Below are 19,445 nucleotides of genomic sequence, written 5' to 3' on the forward strand. Positions count from 1 at the left end.
TATATCACACTGCCATTATATATATGAAAAAGACCCACTCCACTTGATTAATAACTATACAAATATTTCATTTTTAATAATAATATTGTTACCTTACGTAAGTTTTATAGTTTTCAGAAACATATATATCGCCGTTACTCAATAAATTATAGAAATTAAGATCTAATATAAATTATACTTTCTCTGAGTCTACTTAGCCTACATAAAACCCCAAAAGTTTTCCACTTTCATATCATCAGTATAGCATTATGTGTTGCATTAACTATAATAATATTTTATTTTTAATGGTAATAATGTCATCAAACATACTTAAATTTTACAGTTCTTAATATCCAATCAATACACATCTGTACTCGGAAAACTACAGACCAGAGAATCAGATCTGTAAATTATTTTTATACGTTATCAAAAAATTACACAAATGAAAATCGACATATTGTCATTATGATGCGAAAGAATCTGAGCCATCTGAACTCTATGTCAGCAATCCTGTATGTCATGGCCTTTGTGTAATAGTCTATTGTTTATTGTAGTGTGTTTTTTGTTTTATTCCGAAATGCAATTAATTAGTTCTCAAAACTGACGAAAGATTGATTTTGGAAAATAGGAAAATGATGTAGGAAAATTGACATTTCACTGAAAATGACTATTTTTCTGAAAAACTTTGGGTTCCAAGCTTCAAAATGAGGGGTCATTTATTAAAATCCGTTCAGCCGTTTTTCCGTAATTTCCATTGCCAATTCAAATTATATATATGGATGTTACTGAGGATGCTAATAAAGACTAGTGTAGATACCAGTTATGGATAAACACTGTTTTATAATGTTGGTGTATAAAAAAAAGTTTATAATATAATACTATTATTGCATCATCAAAATTTGGAAAGTCGCACCGCTCGTTCCCTAAACATATTATAAAGTTTCATTCTATATATTATTTGAACGAAACATTTCGAAACACTATTTACTATCTCCTCTGTTGAAAGTTGTGTAATACTTATATAATTAGGCATATCACACTTATTTTTAGCTTTTTGAAGTAGTATCGCAGTCTAGTATATACAGTCACGAAGCTTGAGTTGTGATGGTGCTAGGAAAAATAGACTGTGCCGGTACTCTTTCACATTTTCTCTTGTAAAGTCCTGATAGCTCTTAATGATGAATAAAACACACGTGGACTGTAGAATAATGTGCTTTATTGTCCTTGATGTTCTAGCCGCAACAGCTCACCATCATCATGTTTGTAGACGCCCTCCTAATGGAGGATTACCAACCCTGAGGTACCAAACTTGGCGAAGTGCCAACCTTTGAAGTCCCAAACATACCGCACACCTTAAATGTATAACATTTAACACAAAATAGTTAACACAAATTGTTACTGAAAATCACTGAAAGTCTGACGGCCCTTGAAAACATTGCAAAATTAACATGAATTAACATTTTGGCAAGAAACATAATTTACTAATAGGCCTTTGAATGTTCCATCTTTAGTTCGAATGACTGCTACCCTAATCAGTCCATCCCTTCCTGGGATCACTTCTTGAATCACTGCTAGCTTCCACTGCCTAGGTGGAAGGTTGTCTTCTTTCAGCAACACTACTGCACCTGGTTGGATGTTGCCTTCCTTTGTACACCACTTGGATCGCTGCTGCAAGCCATTTAGATAGTCACATGACCATCTCCTCCAGAAGTCTTGATGCATCCTCTGGATGTGTTCCCATCGAGATAGGTAATTGATTGGTGACGAGGATAGGTCTGATTCAGAATAGGACATTAAAGGAGTACCTGTAAGAAAATGACCTGGACTAAGATAAGAAGGATCATCAGGATCATTTGATATGGACATGATGGGTCTTGAATTGAGAACTGCTTCAACTTGACATATTAAAGTGTGCAACTCGTCGTATGTCAAGCAGTTGGCTCCGATGACACGTCTTAGGTGATGTTTCATGGATTTGACTCCGGCCTACCAGAGTCCCCCGAAATGTGGAGAGTTGGGTGGAATGAAGTGCCAGTTGACTTCTTCCTTAGCAGCAAACTCTTCCAACGCCTTGCTCCCTTCTCTAGACTTCAATAATTGATGCAACTCTCGTAGTTCGTTCTTGGCTCCTACGAAGTTGGTACCGCTGTCACTGTATATGTTTGCACATTTCCCTCGTCTAGCTGTGAATCGTCGTAAGGCGGCGAGAAATGCTTCTGTCGTCTTGTCTTTAACGAGCTCCAAATGTATAGCATTTAACTTTGACCTTGCTTCTTGTTGAGCCATGTTTTATAAAATAAGGTCCGGCATAATCCACTCAAGAATTTATGAACGGTCGAGAAGCTGTCACTCGTGGAATAGGTAGCTGTCCCATAAATTGTTTGGATGTTCTGACCCTCTGTTTGAAGCATGGTAGACATTTATGAATAATGGGTCTTACCACACGTCGAATGTTTACAATCCAATATCTTTGACTTAAAGATGCTATTAAAAGCTGTGAACCCGCATGTAGTAGTCTTAAATGTTCTGCTTTTACTATCAGCCTTATTATGTTTCGATTCGGTGGAAGAATAACTTGATGCTTATGTTCATAAAACTTAGAAGAGTTATTCAGTCTTCCGCCCACCCTGAGAATGTTTTCAGAAACAAAGAATGGATTCAGATCCTTCAGTTTACTCTTCGTTGACACTGTGGAAAGAGTATTTAAATCCTTGATTTCCGTCGAGTATTCTTGAAGTTGTGCTTGTTTGATACATGACACAAGTGCGTACCGCAATTCTTCTTTTGTCAATGTACCAGTTCTCTTCTTTGCTCCTCTTCTACAATTGTGAACAAATCTGAGACAATACGAGAGTGCCCGTTGTAGTCTGTATAGTGAAGAGAATCTGAGTGTAATATCCTCTTGCTCTGTGTTGTCTCTTGCACTGCTTAGTAGAGTTCGTTGTTCTGGCATTGTTGCGAGGGCTGTTTGCAGCTCACTGCAACCACTGAGAAGATCATCCATGTAGAAATCTCGTTGCAGAGCTCTTGAAGCTAATGGATATCTTCGTGATACTTCTTCAGCCGGCATTTGTAAGCATTGAGTAGCTTGAAATGGTGCTGATGATGTGACCTCCGTTGTCTTACTTGATGCGTCAAACACCCTTGTTTCTCGTTCTTCTCCCGAGTTCTTGAAAACTGCATGATGTGGAAGGTAACAACTTGCCTTGTGTTCTTCCTCTTTCCTTGTATCTATTTCTCTCATGTGTCCTAACTGCTCATGGTCTGTCATGAATTTACAGTATTCTTCTTGAAGTAGCGGTTGCCCTTGGAAACGTTGCTCTATCTGTTGCAATCTATTATATGCCTCTTGAAAAGATTCTCCTAACTGCTGATGATTTGGATGTCGAGGAAGTCGAACCACAAATGTTCCAGTTTGCTCTCTTGTTGTCGTCGCTACAAAATGTTTTTCACATTCTTCTTCTTCTACTGTTCTTGTTCTCTCTGGAATATCTTCTAATTCCCAGAAACGCTATAATTGTTCTAAGTTGTCCCTGTTACAAGTAAGAAGTGATGTTACTGCTATAGTCGAAATAACCTCTGCTGTCGTTGCTTGAATCCTACCAGATAATATCCATCCTAGTTTTGTGTTATGCATGGATAGCGAGTCGTTTACGCCCACTCTTGCTTCTTGTCGCAATATTCGGAAGAATAGTTCAGCTCCTATCAGTAGATCAATCTTCCCTGGTTTGTTGAAAGTAGGATCCGCTAGTTTCATTCCAGATGGGATATCTTCCTTCTTGTATTTTACGTAGACTGCAGGCATCTTCCCCGTGATCTTAGAAATCACTGAGAACTTTGTATCAGCTGTGAACTTTCCATCTGTTGATGATAACTGAGTATACACGCAATGTATAGTTTTCAATGGCGTTCCATTTATTCCTTGTATAAGAATTCTTTCCACTGACTTTCGTAATTTCAATCTCTGTGCTAATTCTTCAGTCATAAAATTACATTGTGAACCACTATCAAGAACACATTTACATTGTTGTAAGTCTCCTTGCGCGTTCTTCACCATTACGATGGCTGTCGACAACAATACATGTGACCTTACTTCATTGTTGATGCTGTGACATGTCTGTTGTGTAGTCACGGAATCCCTTTGTTGTGTCTCTGCTGTCTGGTTTGGATGTAGGAGTGTATGGTGCTTCGCTCCACACCGTTTACAGGTCCCGGCTCGACAATCTTTTACTAAATGTTGGCTTCGCAAACAGTTCCAACAGAGTCTGTGCTTGAGAACGCAGTTCTTCTTCTCCCGCATACTGCTACATGAAAAAGCTTGACAATTGTACAGAGAATGTGACTGGTTACAATAATAACATCTAGGTTGTGTCATTATCAATGCTTTACTCGCTTGCTTTCCTCTATCTAACTTTACCCTGTTTTCAGGTATCGAAGTTGTACCCTTTATTGTTTCTAATGCCTGAGATTTATGTTCAAGAAAATCTAATAACTCCTTAAGTGTTACCATGTTTCGATCTGCGCAGCTTAATTCCCATTCGCGCCCACTCTGAGTGTCTATTTTCTCCAGTATCAATTGTAACAATAGTACTTCATGTAATGGAATCTCTAAAGATAGTGCTTCTAACGCATTCATATTTCTCTTTTCTTGGCTCACTAATGATCGTAAATCTCCGTGTGATTCCTTGCTGATTGTTGGAAGTGACAAGATTGCTGTCGCATGTTTCGACGCAATAAGTTTTTCATTGTTCTATATCTGACAAACCATGTCCCAAGCAATTCTAAAATTTGCATAACATATTGTTAGATTTTCTACTAGTTTGTGTGGTTCTCCCTTTAGTGCAGATAATAAATAATGTATTTTTTGAGCTTCTGCTAAATCACTATTTTTTACTATTAGACTGCTAAACGTATCCCTAAAGTTGAGCCAAGTGCTATAGTCTCTATTGAAACTAGGCAGACTAATAATCGGCAACTTTATTTTCCCTTCAACAATGGGTTGATTACTCTCTGTGCAACATTATTACTGCTTTCCATTATTGTTAAAAATCTTGATTTTACTCTATCATACCGCTCTTCAAATTCTATCCTGTCCTCTGAATGATCTTCGTCTGCTATCATTTCTAATTGAACTTGACTTTCTTCATATTTCATTTGTATGCTTTCTAGTCTCTCATATTTTACCTTGATCAAACCCGGTTCTGTTACTTCATGAACCCTTCCAAGAAATGTTTCAAGTCTAGCTAAACTAGCCTTAGCTAAACATCTCTGATGTATAAGTATCTTTGAATCACTCACGTTGTAATTTATTTTCCTACCTTGTTGATGACAACAGTTTGAATCTCACTGCCAACCTGAGTGTTAGAAATACTGGCCTCAGTTTTCCTTGGTCAACGACCTTCTGTTGACCTGGACGTCTTGATGGAACTGGATTGCGCCCTTGGAGTTCAGTGCAAGGCCGCTAGGTGGAAATACTGGATTGTAGCTTCTGTAGCTTGGTGCAAGGAGTTGACTGTCAAGCCGCTAGATGACTCTCACAGGAGTTGCCTTTCTTGTACAATTCTCTTGGATTTTGACCACAAATTCACTTTTATGTTTCACTGATTTTTGCACTGTTACCTGTGTTTCCAATGTCACTAATATTTATCCGGTTCGCGAGGACCAAATGTAAAGTCCTGTTAGCTCTTATTGTTGAATAAAACACACGTGGACTGTAGAATAATGTGCCTTATTGTCCTTGATGTTCTAGCCGCAACAGTACACCATCATCATGTTTGTAGACGCCCTCCTAATGGAGGATTACCAACCCTGAGGTACCAAACTTGGCGCAGTGCCAACCTTTGAAATCCCAAACACCTGTGATGAGGCGATATTAGCGATCCTAGTAGTTAGCAACTATTTATGGATGCATATTTACTACGTATTGAGTTTCGTGACTGTATATAGTAGGCCATGACTTGTTATTGCAAGATTCCTATTGCATACAATAATTAGTTCAATTTTAACGCTTTCTTCTTCGAAGATTCTGGTGGATATTCTGTGTATTGGTGAAATAGTGCGTCAGTGCTTCCTGAAAATATTAGGAGTGTTTTTCATTGTGTTATAGTGTTTTAAATATTAAAAGCAGACATTGCTACAATCTGTTTACGCTTGTAACCAAGGACAACTCTGAAATATTTTACGTTTTCATTTTATTTACTGTATATTCATTCACTTTTCAAGAATCAAGCTATTTCTTTTAAAACACTTAAATTCTGTTATAACTGCCCTATCTTGAAGATATTCTTGTGAATTTTCGAAGAAATCTCATTGCCATGATTATTCCTCCTCCAGCTAATAATGGGTTGCATATAATTCAGTTGATGAAACGAGTAAGTGAATGCGAACAGCTATACAAAGTGAGCGGAAATTATATAACTCTTTCTGTATACGTGCATATTAAATATAACAGGAAAAAAAAATGATCTAGTGTGAAATAATAATTAGAAAACATGGAACATCTTTATGATTTCTTCTTAGCTTTTACAAAGTCGTTTAATTTTATATAAGATCATTATACAATTAGTTGCAAATTAAACTCTGAGACATCTCCTGTTTTAACATTATATAACGAACCTAACTGCACTCAAAATTCTTCCACACAGGATAACACTCAATGCAATTCACAATGTACGAGCATGCCTTCCTCTACTACGCCTTGCCCCCTCTGTGGGAAATTTTATCGTGGACAACATGGCATTAAAATTCATATAGCACGTGCCCATCCAGAAAAACATTGGATTGCTATAGTCGAAAGACAGCCCAACTGGCAAAATAAAAAAACATAGTAGCAATGAACACAATGATACAACTTTAATATCGTTAGTTAGTCCTGACGTTATTTTGGATCCCATCGCCACAGAGAAGTCTCCTGTCAGACAAACTCCACACAACTCCTCTTCTAGGCAGTTAAATCAATATCATCAAGAAATGTCTCACTGGAAAGCTGAATTTGAAAATATTACTACTGAAGAGGATTTCTATAGTAAAATTGACAATTTTTCTCAATTTCTTGCTAACGCCATTACATTACTCCCTGGCCCGAAACACTCAGCTCGTAAATATTACGAAGCAAGACAGGATAAATGTTCAGTTCAGAAGCTCGGAGAGTGCAGTCGGGTTTTTTGTATGCTCCGTGGTGCGAGTTACTACAGTCTTAACAATGGGTAGAAACAAGGGTGCAAACTGTGAAGGAGGGAGTGGGAAGGATCAGGACAGTCAGATTATTTCCACACTCAAACTTATGTTTGAGGATCTTAAATCTTCAGTGCAGATGGAGGTGAATGAACTAAGAAAATCAGTTGAATTCATGTCTTCCAAGTTCGATAGTCTTAGAGAGGAATTGGCGCACACAAGACATGAACTCAACTCCACGCAGGAGGAGATGAAGAGGCTAGTGAAAGAAAATGACCATCTTAAGCAGGAAGTGAGTGATCTGCAGCAGTACACACGCAGAGACAATATAATGCTATTTGGAGTTCCGGAGGTCGATGAACAATCAACTTATGAAGTCATTGACCAAATATCGGAAGTCATAGGCGGTAGTGAATTGGTGCAACATGATGTAAGCATAGCACATCGTATACCATCCAGGCCAGGAAAGACGCGTCCTATTGTCATCCGCTTCACAAAGAGGAGAAGTCGTGATGAATGGCTCCAGCTGTTCAGGAACGAGGCCAAGAAAGACGACAGCGGCCCTGGGATTGCGACAAAGAAAGTCCACAGGGAACTTCCGGAAGGAAGAATCACAGCAGTTGACCAACTGACAGCAGTGACCAGAGACCTTTTGAACAAGACAAGGGATGCAGCACGACTGAAGAATTATAAATTTGTATGGACAAGAGACGGTAAGATATTTGCAAGAAAAGATGAAGCCAGCCCCGTGAGTAAAATCACTAATGTTGACGATGTAAATAATTTGTAAATACTATTGTGTCGGTAACCACGTTTAATTATACAATATAATTGACTTAAAAATGGCTAGTAACACTATATTAAATGAAATCCATCAGTGCAAATTTAATAACAATAATAACACAATGGTTTTTAACGATTTACTTCACTGCAATGAGTATATTACCAATATTCTATCAGATCTTAAAATATTTCACTTAAACATTCGTAGCATCAACAAAAATTTTTCCGAACTCTGTGTTTTACTTAATAATTTTTCCTTTTACTTTGATATTATAGTTCTAACTGAAACCTGGCTTGATCATGACTCTGGATATGATATTAATGGTTATAAAAAATTTGTTAAAAGTAATAAGTATAATAAATGTGATGGTATAGTTGTATATTTCAAGGAAAACATCGTAGTGTCTTTAAGTGATATTGATATTTCCCATTGCAACGCTATACATTTTCAATTAACACTTATTAATGATACTCTTGTTAACCTAACTGCAATTTACAGATCTCCAAAACTATGCAAAAATGAATTTCTGAAAAATTTTGAAAGCTTCTTGTCAATATACAAAGATTTAAACAACCATGTTATTCTTGGTGACATAAACATTCAAATTTTAGAAAATAGATTAGATAATTTTGGCAACACGTATTTAAATATCATGCATGAATATGGATACGTGAAATACTTAAATTCCATTACTCGTCCATCATCCAATTCATGTCTTGACCATATTTTCCTAAAAACGGGAAATAACTTAAATTTTATACCTGGAGTATATGCAAGCGCAATAACAGATCATTATATGACTTTTGCATTGTTGTCAATCAGTAATAAAAGTATTAGCAGAGAAGCCACTGAACCTTCGGACAATTATAAGCTAATTATAAACCATAAAAGCCTAATATCAAATATTAATAATATTAATTGGGAATCTATATTCTACAATGAAGACGCAGATACATGTTTCGATAATTTTTATAAAATACTCTGTAACCTAATTTGTAAATATTCTAATCATGTCCCTCTCAAATTCTCAAGTAAGTACAAAAAAATTAAACCTTGGATTACCACAGGTATTGTTAAATCAATACGATCTAGGGATAAGTTAGCTAAGCAAGTTAAACGAGACCCACAAAACAATGTTTTATTAAATTACTACAGAAAATATAGAAATATTCTCACTAATGTAATAAGAAATCAGAGAATCAAATATTATTCTGAAAAATTTAACAAAAATAAAAATAATCCAAAGCAATTTTGGAAGACCATAAACGAAGCTACTGACACCCAATGTAATAAAAATAGTATATTAAAGACAATTATAAGTCGAAATGGAATAACAATTGAAAATAAGGAAACTATCGCAAATGAATTTAACGATCATTTTACTAATGTAAGTCATGACATCGTATCTAATATAAAAAAGAAAGTATTTGGTACTCATCACTATAAGCTTCATAATAAAAGTATATCATCTATGTTTATGTTTCCTGTAAACGAATGTGAAATCATTAATATTGTAAACAGCTTAAAAAATAATGTGGCTCCTGGTATTGATGGTATTACAACAAATACCCTGAAACTTATTATCGAAGCTATTTCTAAACCACTTGCCTTTATATTTAATTTGTGCATATCTCAAGGTGTATTTCCCTCAGCCCTAAAACATGCTGTGGTGATACCAATTCACAAGTCTGGTGACAAAAGTAATCTTAATAATTACAGACCCATTTCACTATTACCCAGTCTCTCTAAGGTATTTGAAAAATGTATAAAAACACGGTTAATAACATTTTTAGAAAAAAATAAACTACTAAATGATAATCAATTTGGTTTCAGAAAAAATTTGTGCACTGATGATGCTATTATGGCAGTTACCTCAAAAATAATTCAAGAATTAGATGTAGGAAATAAATGTCTAGGAATTTTTCTAGACTTACAAAAAGCTTTCGATACGGTCAATCACAGTATACTTTTGAATAAAATGGATAGATTAGGAATTAATGGAATTGCTTTAAAATTATTTAAATCTTACTTAAGTAACAGAACTCAAGCAACTAAAATAAATGATCACCTTAGTAAATCACGTAACATTGATATAGGTGTACCTCAGGGGACGATTTTAGGTCCTGTTTTGTTTTTAATATATATCAACGATTTACTTAAAATTGACATTGAGAAATATTCTGGTACTCTGTATTCTTATGCTGATGATACTGTGGTTATATTTAGCGGTTCGAGTTGGAATGAAACTTATCAAAATTCTAACAGTGGTATTAATATTATTAAAGAATAGCTGGATGCTCACTTACTTTCTTTGAACGTTTCTAAAACAAAATTAATACCATTTTCATTAACATCACATGGCCTTGAGCAACTAGAAATAAATAATAATATAAGTATAACTATACATGATTGTAACCTACCTACTTGCTCATGTAACGCTTTGAGTATATCCTCACAAGTTACATATTTAGGCATTATTATTGACCAACATTTAAAATGGGACAAGCATATCTCCTTTCTGTGTAACAGATTGCGTAAAACAATCCACAAATTTTCCATTCTACGCTCTTATTTACCTGTTTATGTTCTGCGTACTGTGTACTTAGCTCTGTTTCAATCAATAATTCAGTATGGTATTTTAGGTTGGGGAAGAATGGCAAAATCGACTCTCCGTCCTTTAAATCTGCTCCAAAAAAGAATTATCAAAATTTGTCTATATAAACCTTTTGATTACCCAACAAAATTAATTTTTCAGGAATTTGGCGTATCAAATCTAGAACAAATTTATAAACAAAAATTGCTGATTTACTTCCATAAAAACCACAATAAATTTAAATATGATCCTCATGAATACCAGACGAGACAAAACTACAGTTTCTTTCTAAATACTCCCAAATGCCACACAACTGCTGGATTAAAACACAGCAGAAATTTTGGACCCAAAATATATAATACATTAATTAGAGCTTACCCTGAGCTAAGTACACTTAACACACATAGATTTAAGAAACAAATCAGATTAATTATTTAATTGTTTAAGCTAATTGAGTTAAAATTGTTACTCTAATATTCATGTACTTCTGTATTTTCTATTTGTATATAGACCCTGTTATTACATGCTGTATGTATTTTACCATTTATTAATGTGATTGTGCTCAATGAACTCTCGTAATTTTGTGATATATTTTGTATAACTGATCTGAACTGCGCCCGAGCACGAGCTTCTGCTCTTTCGGGCTGCAATGCCTAATGTAGCTCAAGTGTATAGTATTAATAAATATTATTATTATTACTCAACAATCAACGCTCTTACGAGCAGTCTAGCAATCCCGAACGCGCAACAAAGAGAGATAGGGAAAAACGTCGATCGAAATACATGTACCAACTTACACAATCCCAATATTTTAATCAAAGAAGAAAAGCTGTTCATTCGATACTGAGACAAAATAATCAGCGCAGTACTATTAACGTCAACAAAGTACACAACTCCTTCTCGAAGAATTTTTCCGTCCCTAATAATTGCATTCGTCCTTCTTACGAGCATGTCTCTGATACAGATGATTTAACTCCGACTGAAACGTTTAGCACTACCATAACCAAAGAAGAAATTGTAGCGGCTGCTAACAAAATAGCTGTTGATACATCACCTGGACCCGACCACGTGCTTATGAGAGCAATTCGTAATGCAGTTTGCTATGAAATAATTTCTTTAATTCCAACACGTATGCTGTCGTGTGAAATACCTCCTTGCCTCACAAAAGCACGGACTATATTAATCTACAAAAGATGGGATGTTACTGACTTAGGCAACTGGCGACCAATTACCATTTGTTCCATATTAAGAAGAATCATCGAGAGTGTACTCGACAAACGTCTTAGGAAAATTGTTACATTTGACGAGTTCCAACGTGGATTCACAAATAGCCCCCGTACTTTAATAAACACTTCCTTAATTCTATTTTAAAAGAGGCCAAATCCAGAAAAACGAACACCACCTTGGTATTCTTGGACATTCGTAAGGCGTTTGACAACATTGGCCACCTCCATCTGAGAAACACTTTATCCTCTCTCAATGTGCCATCTCCCTTAGCCGAACTTATCGCTAAATTACAGGAAGTTAATACCACTCAGATCGAGGTTAACCACAGAAAAACGGAACCTATAGTAATATCAAGAGGTGTGATGCAAGGTTCACCCTTATCGCCTTCATTATACAACATCGCGACGGATCACATCCTTCATGAGCTTACTTTCGAAGAACTTGCCGAAGAATACGGTTTTAAACTCGTATCAGGTCTTCCCAATGTAACCGTTCTGAGCTTCGCTGATGATATGGTAATTGTAGGGAAAGACTCTGCAGCTGCCAAACATATTGCCGAAATAGCAACTAGAAGACTTCATGAAATTGGATTGGAAATTAACGCGAAAAAATCTAAATACATCTCTATTGTAAATGGCAAACTTAATACGTCTTCTATTTACTTCGATTCCACTACAGAAGTGCCCGCATTAGATATCAATGAAACCGTCAAATATCTTGGAGTAACTTACAATGACGAAACCGTTTTCGACTCCGCGAGAACTATGGAAGCCCTCCGATCTCAGTTAGAACGTCTGACCACCTCACCCTTGCTCCAGCCTTACCAAAAATACAACGTGGTTTCTTCCTTCATCTGTCCGAAGCTTGTGTACACTTTTCAAACAACCCCTCCCGATAAATTACCTGTCAAGTTCCTCAAATATGTAGATCTACTTATTAAAAGCTCAATTAAGGACATCCTACAACTTCCTGGAGATATTCCAGACAATATGTTGTATTCCGACAAAAAATTTAAAGGCTTAGGTATTTTCTGCGCACGTTGGGAAGCCTACTTGCAACACGTCAACTCTTGCATGAAGTTAAATATGTGTAATAATATGTACATAAACAACACTAGATGTCTAATGGAGGAAGCTAAACATTGTTTGAACAACCTTCAAATCGATGAAACCGAACGCCTAACTTCTACGAGTGGAGTAATAAACACCAGAAAAATTAGGACCGAATTACGCCAGCGAGAGTACAACGCATGGTGCAACTTACCTCAAAAGGGAAAAGGCGTTATTCTGTACGATGAATTCACTCCCTCTAACAAATGGATAACTAAGCCCGATGGAATGACTAGCGGTGAATGGAAGGAGGCTATCAAGATGACTGCCAACGTAAGCGCTGTAAGAGCCATACCCGGTAGGTCTCAGGACAACCACTGCAGGCGATGCCTCAGTGAGATAGAAACCCTTGGACATGTCCTGGGAGCCTGCCCTTATGGCGAAACATTGCGTATACATAGGCACCATGCAATTAGAACTAAATTGGCCGATGCCCTTAGAAAACCAAAATATACCGTCTATGTCCACGAAACCGCCGACAATGGCATTAACAGACGAATTGACATAATCGCCATTAGCGAATCCCTGTCTCAGGGTATGATAATCGACCCCACCATCAGGTTTGAAACGTACAAAGGACAGCCCGAAGACGTACATGAGGAGAAACGAGCAATCTACGTTCCAACCATCCCGTATTATAAAGATAAATACCAACTTCACGATATCAGTGTTACGGGATTGATGTTTGGAGCAAGAGGAACGATACCCAACTTCTTCCCTTCAATTCTGTAAGACCCTAGGACTGCACAAATCTTTTCTGAACGAACTGGCCCTCCTCATAATTAAAGAGTCCGTCAAACTTTTACGGAACCACGTATATGGACTCTAATTCAGTGTATGGAAAAAAATTGACGCACCATTATCGTTTTTCTTTTTCCTTCTTAGCTTTCATTGATTCTTTACTTCAATTTTTTTTTCTTCTGTACATTGCCTTTGTTTGTTTGTGTATTTGTTTGCCTTTTTTCTTACTCTTTTAGCTCTCATCTCCTATTTTGTTCTTGTATTGTTTTGTATGCTTTGTCTAATGGCAGCCTCTAATTTGAGGAAGCTAATAAAATAAATAAATAAATAGACTGTGGTGGTATGTCAATAATTACTGTACCTTGTTTCCTAATCCTTTGGGATGTGAGTACTTGGTCAAATAACTTAGTACTAAATTATGAGTTATGAGTGTGAAACAAAATCGATATTAAATAAAAAGACACAAATATGTCTATTGAGACAGTTACTGGATTTCACTTGACTATACTACCAAAGAAATGCTGCTTCGTGCTAAGAACACGTCTAAAATACCTTCGATAACCGAAAATACTCAAAGATATCAACATAGCTAAAAATGTAACCTACAACGTACGGGAAAGCACATATTACTTCAAAATAGTTTTGTTTAGGTTTAATTACACCTCTGGTCACAAAGACCAGGGACGACCAAGAACATTTTCTTAGAATTCAACGTAAAAGACTACATTGTCCATCAGTGACATATCTGAATTGTTCGTTATAATAGCGATAATGACCATATTAATAAGCTTTTAGTAAAATAAAAATACATTTATGAAAATCAATCTCAGGTAATCTTGAAATACCAATACAAATGCAAATATAATCAATTCAGCTGATCGTATATCGCTTTATAATGACAAAGGTACATACAAATAAGTAATGTCACAAATCTCTCTTCTTATTTAACAAAATGTGAAGGAAATAAAAAAGGATTTTGACATTCCTATCGTGTAACTACTTCAGGATTTAAAATGAGATTGATTCGTTCCTTGGACAACCCTGCCACACACGTGGTGACGGCTGTGGAAGTCAGTAGGAAATTTGACGTCAGTGAAAAGGGATTTCGGCTTCTTCCTTCTCATTAATGAGAGCTGTTGCCTATATATATCGCATGTTTCGTCTAATTTCCCTAGCTGTGAGAAATTTCACAACTTCACATGAAATCTTAAATCAATATCCAAGTGCAAGCTGTTGCCTTATTCAGGTATCCAACCCAGGTACGCCGACCAAAGGAACATAACAGCGCTGTACACATACGCACATGTGATTTATCCACTGCTACAAGCACGGCAACTTTATTAGTCTCAAAGGAATAAGTGAATAAGCAATACATTATGCATGCTCGTTCTTGAGTGGATGGTGAAGTCCCGTAAATACATGACTAGGCCAGCGTTTAACTTCCCAGTAGCATTCAATATTGACTAGTGACAACAAACAACGTGCGCAAAACATCTGTGTACCATTTTATACAATGAAATTACTCCAAGCACAGCACAAATTGAGATTACTATGCAGTGCAAGGCGGAAGGAGCAGCGTTTGTGCAAGAGGTAAAATTAAGATGATTTCACAATTATGATTTGACAATTGAAGGTACATGATATCGATTAAATTTACAAAATCAAATTAGAACATAACTCACAATATAGACTCGCCGAGTAAGTTTTCTTATTAAAATTATTTGTAATATAATTGATATTTTGTTTTAAGATGTAGAAATTATCCTACTTCTGTTTCCTTCATAAGCAAGTCTCACAAGCAAACATTCTGATGGGGGCAGATAAAAGAGTTATTTTTTTTTCTTTCACCATGTTAATGATGTCAAAAGAAGTGCTCATACAAATGTTGAACATTCGACCGCAATTATGAGGGCTGTAAAAAAATACATTCGCCAGAGGCCATTAACAGAAAGAAAATACAGTTTCATTGGAAAATTTTATTGAAACAGACACAGCAATTCTTGAGATATTTTTCAATAAATTCCTCACCGGAATTAAGACATTTGTCATATCATGGGATCGACAGAGAAGTGCAGACGACTGTCAAACGCTGGTTCACATCCCAGGCGACTGACTTCAAAGACACAAGAATACAAAAATTGATCCCATGGTATGACAGATGTCTCAATTTCAATGGGGGATGTGTTGACAAATAGCGCAACAATTGTTGTATCTGTTTCAATAAATCTTTCCATGAAATTGCGATTTATTTCTGTAAACGACCTCAGGAAAAATCACTTCTGGATGGCCTCGTAATTGCGGTCGAGTGGCCAAAATTTGTATAAGCACTTCTTTTGACATTATTAACATGGTGGACAGAAATTTTTTTACTTTTTTATGTGGCCCCACATAGATATAGATTTAGAAATCTTTTACACATCTCCATATACAGTAAATAAATTCACGGGTGTTAATAATCCTATCAAATGAATCAACAAGAAACAAGAATATACGTAATTATTAAATTTCGTTTGGTAGTTGAGAGCCTTATATCATGTAATTGTTCAATTGTTTCGATTAATGTAGCCATTAAAGACTTAGCCCTTAAAAATTCAATATTTCAAGTTTTTTCGTCTTTACGGGTCTAAATTTCACCATGTTCTTAATAAACTTGACAGACCTGGGAAGATGTACGAAATGACTTACTTCATATTTCTTATTTCAATTGAATGTTATGCGTGTAAAATCGTACCCCTTCTCTGATCCTCTGGTCGCACAGAAAAAAATTCGTAACATGCGTCACCTGAAAAAGAGCATCTGAGTTAGACGATAGAAACTATGAGGCCTCGCTTCCAAGTAATTGGAGAATAATGGACTCCATAGAACGAGTGTTGCCACATTGAGATTTTACAAGGTAATATCTTTCTTCCTCGATATCCTCGTATTCTCCTCAATTATTACACTAGCTGTTTAATATGGAGTTCCAAGTATCTCATTTAACGGTACTGTATAAAACAAAATAGCATATTCAACGAATAGAAAATAATCATTAAAACTTGGCTACTTGTAGCAGATCTCATTGTCAGTGGTCTGGCGGCAATTGTGTTTGCTTCTTCACAGTTTAAAAACTGAGATGAATTGAATATTAGGAGGAGAAAACACAAAGTACGACCTCCTCCGGGACAGATGAGAAGCCGTTTACCGTATCGCAAATCAAGAGTTTAGTACACACAATATAAGCAATATACGACACTAAGCCGATTACTGTGACTATTACACTTTTACTACGTCATACTACTTTTGACCAATAAAATGGTAGAAAGGACGTCTTTCAACCAATCATAGCTGCTTATCGCATAATTTTATCGCGTTCCTAGCATTAGTTTAATTTTATCGCTTCCCTAGCATTTGTTTGATTTTGTCACTACCCTAGTATTTGCTTCTTTGTTTGCCAACATTTTAAACTGCACTGGTCTGGACGTAAAAAAAAAAACAGAAAATTACAAACCACTTCAGTCGATGCACAGCGGTTTCAAATATGACTCGCATTGGCATTCAAGAACAAGAATTAATAAAGATCACTGGTCATAGCTATGCATCTTCCCTGAAAACTTATTTACAAATAAATGAAGAGCACCATTCGGAAATCCTGAATAAGTTGAGGAATAAATCATGTACATCAACGAATTCCACTTCTTTTACTCACACGTCCAATATATCATCAACTGAATCACCAACCATTAAAACATTCAGATTTAAAAATTGTACTTTTAATAAATGTTCATTTTAAAATTATTCATGTTTCTTTTTATTTCATCGTCCTTAATTAAAACTTTTCTTGTTTATTTCATCATCCCTGAGTAAAACTTTTCTAACACTTATTTATATTATTTAGGTTATGTTATAGCTTCTGCTATACAATATTATGATAGTCACGTATCAGAGATTGTTTAATATTAAGATATATTGAAAATCATCTGTAAAGTGACGTTGATTACTGGGATCCGGATAATTGAAGTGGAATGCAACTGTTTTAATTAAAAATGAAACTGAATCAACAAAGCCTTTTTGACTAGTAACCGTCCACAGAGTCCAATGCAGATTCCATAGTTGGCACAACTGATAACAAGAAAACAACTAATCATAACACACTACTGCCATCTAGCGTAATATTTGTAATCTTGAGATAGTACAATAATACATTTGAAGACAGCTGTATTTAGTAAGTCAATTAATATTTTATTGTATTGAAGTACTTCGTTACTTCTAATATTTATATAGCCTACTTTCTTCTAATCGTGTGATAGTCAATTAAATCCCACTCGAGTTTTGATTTTCTCTAGAGAAATCAAAACCTCTAATGAGATTACTGTAGATAAAAAGTCTCGAAGCATATTGCTATAGAGAATATTATGGGTGTCAACACGTAATTCGTAAAAGGAAATTCTTTAAGTTCCATTGAACCAAAGTACCTAATATTTCTTCTTTAAACATGGTTTTATCAAGGGGAATAGATTATTTCGAATATAAAATTGTCAAATAGACTTATTTCAATACACGTAGACTTATATAAAGTTATGGTCATTCTTTATGGCTCAGTCGACCTTAGAAAATAAAGAGGTCATATCTCTACCATTTTTGCGAAGCAAATCCTTGCATTAAAAATTAATGTACAAAGTAAATAATTCTCGTTCCGAAATGAATAAAATATAGGGTTCCGCTCTACAGCATAACAATTTCAACTCTCCTCCAAATCTCAACTCTTTTCAACAAAATTAAATAATCATTCATGGTATTGTCACACTCGGCAAGTAGTTCTCAGCTACTCATCAATTTATATTAAGAAAGACTAATTTAACACATTATCAATTTAAAGCGCACGTAGCTAAAAAAAAAAAAGTAAGCCGATTTTCTCCAGAATTTAAATACCGATGCCTGGTATTCCATATTTGTCCACATGTTTCCTATGCGACCTACTCGTAGGCTGTTGCGTAGTTAAAAATATTATTGATTAATATTATAAATAAGGTTTTGCAATAATTTCGAGGGAGAAATTGTTCCGGCGCCGGGTATCGAACCCGGGACTTTGGTTAAACGTACCAAGGCTCTTCCAACTGACCTAACCGGGAACTCTACTAGACACCGACACAATTTTTCCCTCTATATCCACAGACCTCAAAGTGGGCTGTCAACCGTCAAGCGACCAACATTGAGTGCACACTAAATCTGTGCAACTTAAATTGTGGTTTTCTGTGAACGAACATTGACGTGTATTATGCAAATCGAGCTTTCAAGTAAAACTCCCTGTAAAGTTGATTTGAATAATTTCGAGAGAAAATTATTCAAATCAACTTTACAACTTTACCTGAAAGCTCGATTTGCAAGGTTTTGCAATTTTTTTAACATTTTTCTAGAAATTTGCAGTTTTCTATTTTATAATTTATACTCAGTCGATTTACTGGTATTTGGGTTGAATTGCAATTAATAAACTCTTTTCAGTTCAGGAAGAATGAAGTTGACAGGTAAAGTGGCTCGCGTCCAATCTGGTGTCACAAGAGGCTACAATTTTGCCGTTACTGAAAAACACACAACAATGATGTTATTTTTCTTTATTTCGTTAGTAGCAGAAATTTTAAAGTCTGAATTACACATATGCGTGTATTCGATAACATTCTTCTCAATCCAGTCTAACGGTCAATCCACACAGAAATGATATAACGAGGGACTGTACTTGGAAAGTTGGAATTTTACACCCATAGCGCAAGGACACATAGTCCAGAATAGAAGCAGAATTGATGAACTTAACCTCAATTGTTTAAAAATATAAATATGTTTCTCTTCAACTTTCAGTAATAAAATA

Source organism: Periplaneta americana, chromosome 11 (assembly GCF_040183065.1).
Source record: "Periplaneta americana isolate PAMFEO1 chromosome 11, P.americana_PAMFEO1_priV1, whole genome shotgun sequence".
NCBI lineage: Eukaryota > Metazoa > Arthropoda > Insecta > Blattodea > Blattidae > Periplaneta > Periplaneta americana.